Below are 5,112 nucleotides of genomic sequence, written 5' to 3'. Positions count from 1 at the left end.
TAACCCCACTAAGAGCATGTCTTTGTACTATTGCCTGAAACTCAAGTACCCGGACACAGCGCGATCATGTCAACTCTGCTCCATCAAAGCTTTTTTCCTTATTTTCAGCCATGTTGGATGTTTATGGGGTAGATTGTTATACAAAGCACTGCTAAGGTTTCAGACTGCTCCAAATTAATGTTTCTTTTCTACACAAGTTGATTTACTCGTACGGTCAGCTGCTCCCAGAGTTGTAGTTTAATCTTTAATCATTTCTCGTGAGTTTGCTCGTTTCAGTTTAGCTGTTTGAAAATGTTTAATTTTAGTTTTTCGTAGTGTCAGCGTTAGTTTTATACGGAGCCCCGCGAGGGACATGGGAGGAAAAAACATTAAGACGGACTTTTGCGAGATCTCGCAAAAGTTCATCGTAATTTTTTTCTCCCATGTCCCTCGCGGGGCTCCGTAGTTTGAGTCTTTTTCATCATTAAGATTTAATTGGTTTGAGTTGAGGAGGAGACACAAACACAGCCTTAGGAGGCCAAAGCTAGTGCCCTCGTTGTGCCAGTCCCAAGCCCGGAAAAAAATGGGAGGGTTTTCTCAGGAAGGGCATCCGGTGTAGAAGTGCCAGATCAAACAGGCAGATTCATCCGCTGTGGCGGCATTAGATTTGTGGCGACCTCCAGGGACAGCAGGGTGCAGTCAAAGTAAGTAGTTTGGCTGAACAAGTTGGGAATGGTATTACAACATCCATTCCCAGTAAAGAGTAAGAATTCAGTTTGGATTTGGGAGATACTTTCCTGATAAAGCTCATAGTTAAGTCTGAATTGGGTGACCCCAACCTTCCCTTAGGCCAGTGGTCCCCAAACTTTTTTTGCTGGCCCCCCTTGTTTTACAAGAAAAATGTTCGCGCCCCCCACAAACACACCCTCCAACCACACGCGCCCATATTTTGCTCCGTTGCGGTTTATTTCACACCTCAAACATTTAGTAAACAATTAAGTAAATACAAGTGAACTGCGATAAATAACCACAATAGCTCTGCGCCCCCCCCACACACACACACACACACACACTTTGGGAAGGTCTGCCTTAGGCTCAGGCTGCCAATTTTTACTCTCCTTATAAGTAATGACATGCAAGCTTTTGTCTGATTATTGGGGCAGTTTCTCTCTAATGTGGTTGCATCTTTACCTTATAATATGAAGCACCTCGAGCCACCACTGTCATCTTCTAACAGATGCAGCAGATGTATATTTCCTTACTTGCTTCAGATAGAAGATAAGCAGACCGGCTGGATAAAGGTCTGCACTGAGATAGCATTTGATGAGCACAACTTTATTTAATGATGGCTGAGAAAAGTCCGATGAGAGTGAACAAAGCTGCAGCCCAGAACAACAACACTGAATACCAAAAACTGTTGATACGTCTGTTTAATCTCCAGAGACAGCTTAGAGTTTGTCACTGCAGCCCACGCCTTCCACATTACACGCAGTTTTCTTAACATACAAATACTGACTACAGCAGCTTTATAACGGACTCTACTGCAGTGCAGATTCATGTTTGGACTTTAAAAACATGCAAACCCGGTTGCTTGTACAGAAACACGGGCACGCCTCCGTTTGTTTTTTTTAAACGTGATGTCTGTGTGGAAATAAACAGCCCGAGCTGGCTGTGATATCTATTCTGCTGTGTTTTTAGCTGGTGTTCCAGTGATGCCGGGTGGGGCGCAGGGGGAAACAATTTCTCTGTCATTATAGTCATTACCCCGGCCGTTATCATCACGGATGTTAGTCTAAGAAGTCTGCATTAACACAGGCCTTGTGAAGATGGGATAGTATTATCCTTCACGAGGGTGAGGATGCTTCCCATTGGCTCAGTCAGAGAAGTTCAGTTAGCTGAACTCTGTGTTCATTGGTTTTATTTATTTACTCCCTCGATGGCAGTGCGTCGCACTCTCTTATTGTCCCAGCTTAAAAGAAAGCAGGAGATGGAAAACTGAGGCAGGGTTTAAGCTTTGCTCCAAAGTGCCACATAGCGCTACAGAAGCAATAATCAGGCATATTCTACAAAGGAACTTTTGTGACTTTTACGCGTCTACGGGAGTTTTACTTTACGATCCTTTGTACGCTACCTAAGCGACCAATGATGGCGCAGCACGCGAACGACGGGGGGCTCTTTAAGTGTGCCCTACAAGATGAAGCCGGCCTCCTGTGTGGGCTTTGTTTGAAGAGGTCGCGCTCATAATCAAATCGTCGAGGGAGTTGCAGCAGGATGTTTATGGGGATGTGAGGTAGAATGATTTAGGAACCGCAGGGGTTTACGCACCACAGACGCTACTGTGCATCCACACGTATTCACGCTCAGTCCCACATATAAACACATGCATGTCCCTCTGCATTCTGCAAAGATCCCCATAATCTAGTGAAGCCAAAAACCGCCGCCTAGCTAAACTCCACCGACACCACTTTTATGTTCAGTAAAATATCTTAACAAGTGCTGTTTCATTTTGTTGTGCTCGGTGGCTGCGCTGTAAAACGTGCCTTTCCCACAGTGTGAGCAGGGGAGGCCAGGCAGGGAGGAAAGGGCAGACAGACAGGAAGCGAGAGAGGAAGAGTCCATCAATTCAGTGTCCATCCGCCAAAAGCTAACCTTGATCCTACACCTGAACCGAGTCCAGCGTTAATCACCCGCACAGGGTCAACGTACTCGAGCGCAGCTGTAAATAAAAACAATTCCTCGATTTATGTGCGCCTCACTTGCTGCCTAATGGCTACCATGTGTTTGCAGGAATCGCACGCATCCCTGCCGCGGTGCGCAACATCCCTCCCGTGGGAAAACCACCTAAGCCTCACTCCTGTTGGAAACTAAGTAGTCTTTATCATCTGCTCGTCCGTTTGGGTGCAGCCCGATTTGAACTTTCTCTCTGAGGCTGCTCCTCCGGGGAAAGCATTCGCCTCAGCTCCCAACGGCTCGATTCTGGTACAATAACAGCTTGTTCTGACATTTACACGGTGCTCCAGAGACTGTGCTTTGTACTGGCAATGAAAGCTTGGACCTTTGAATTAGAAAAACACTATAGGACCTCTTGTCTTAACATGTTAAGAAAAAGTGCTTCCTCCTAAACTGGAGGAGAAGCAGAAGTGACCCCTGTGGGACCAAATCAGAAGGTCAGAAGAGACGTGAGCGTTCCTGCTATTATTCCATTCTCAGACCATCTGCAGTCCTCCGCTATATCCAACTCCTAAAAATATGTACATCCTAAATCAGAGTCAGGTAGGTCTTTCCCAGGAAAAAAAGAAAAAAAACCCACGGAGGTCATGTGTTTTGTTTCCAGAAGCAACAACGGTGATCCGCATGGTGTAATTAAAAGAATACGTCAGGGTATTGATGGTTATTATGGCTACGGTAGCTGAAAAAAGACAAGTCAAAGAAAATAAAAAAGGAGAAGGTAAACAAGATAATGTCATGCAATATTCAAGATTCATGCCTCGCACCTCCACAGAGACGATCGCCTTACAGAGGCGTCACACATTAACCCAAACTAGACACCGAAGCAGCCCACACTCAAGCCCGTACAAGGGAAAGTCCAGCTGTGAGAGTTTGGGGTCTTATGGGGCCAAACGTGTGCTTGACTGCACTCGGTCCAACCCGACTGCTCAGCGATTGCCTCGAGAACGGCGGACTGGCAGCAGCAGCTGGACCTTTAATGAGAGCTTAAAAAAGCTAAAGGCTTAAGTGAAGAAAGCGCTCTTTTGTGGGAGAGAGAGGAGAAAAACACACGTTTAGCTCTTTCTGTGTTCGCCTGCTTGTGTTTGTGCACCTCCACCTACACCACCCGTCGCCTCCAGCGGCAGACGCGGAGTTTAACAGTGAAACTCCATCCAAAGCAAACAGCACACTGCCTCTGTTTCACTCTAGATTTCCACTACTTGGAGTTTTTGTTTTCTAAAAGGTGCTCTTTGTCCCCGCTGACGTGTTTTATCTGGCGAGGCGCGTGGGAGTGCCCCTTACTTAAAGGAGGCCTGTTTGGCTGCAGCAGATACAACCACGTGAATATATTACGCTGACAGTTGGGAGCAAATTGGTTATTAGCCCTCGCAGACCTTTTTCCAGCACCCCACACCTCCACTCCTGCAAAATTTACCTTGAAGCAGAGCTTTTAGCCAGACAGCTGCAGCGTGTACCTCGCAGTTGCAACAACTTCTCGCTTTATTCGCAGCCCATACAGATGAGCACACAGAGCCCATTTCAGTTTGAAAACAATAAAAGGTTGTCTGGAATTTGGTGCTAAAAATAGGTTTTTATACACTATACTAAGACAAGCTCAGTGTTTTTTCCTTCTCCACCTAAACGGCAAGCCCAGAGGTGATCCCAGCCCACGCATGTCGGCATACAAAGCCAGACATTCATACGTCCGCCGTCCTTGACGCCCACAGCTCTGACAGCATAGAAAAGGCAGCGGCCAACGGGATGGAGAGAAACGTAGAGCAGATATTTCATGGAAAGGAAAAACAGAGTCTGCTGAATGAATGTTTTTAGCATTGAATTCAGAAGGAGCAGTGTTTCAAAGCTGCCCACTTTTAATTATTGAGAAAAGCAAAGGTGGAACTGCACAGTAGCACTGGAAGAAAAAGGTTGTTCATACCATAGAAAGAAATACTGTCTGAGGGGTTGGGGCAGATATTTATCCACTCGTACAGTTTGAAGGCACAGTCTGCTTTTAAACCTCCATGTGGCTGTAAAGGGAACCGATCAAACGGCTAGCTTGGTTTACAGACGTGTTAGTCCATACGTACGTATTTAACCTTCACAAGAATTTGAAACGATCTCTGTGAAGCTTGTGGATGGATCTGACTTAGTACTTGAAGTCACTGGCAGACCGAACAGCAGAGGAGTTTGAAGTTCTTGCTGTCACCGTGTCTCTTGATCAGTGTTTTGGTCTTTTATAAGATTTAATTTTCTGTTCTGTGGCGTGTCGTGCACTCGACGCCTGAAATAGTGCGAGGTGGAACGTGAAGCTAAACTCTGAGGCTTTTATTCTTCTTGGCCTTTCCTTCAGCTGTCGTGGCTTGGACTGAACTTCACCTGTTTGATTCAGTTACATTGAATCCTCTGGTATAAACTTTTTTTCAG

The sequence above is a fragment of the Pundamilia nyererei genome, unplaced genomic scaffold (assembly GCF_000239375.1).
Source record: "Pundamilia nyererei isolate P.nyererei 1_Seehausen unplaced genomic scaffold, PunNye1.0 scaffold00013, whole genome shotgun sequence".
Taxonomy (NCBI): domain Eukaryota; kingdom Metazoa; phylum Chordata; class Actinopteri; order Cichliformes; family Cichlidae; genus Pundamilia; species Pundamilia nyererei.
The sequence above is the reverse complement of the archived record's forward strand: the minus strand, read 5'-3'. Positions refer to the sequence as shown.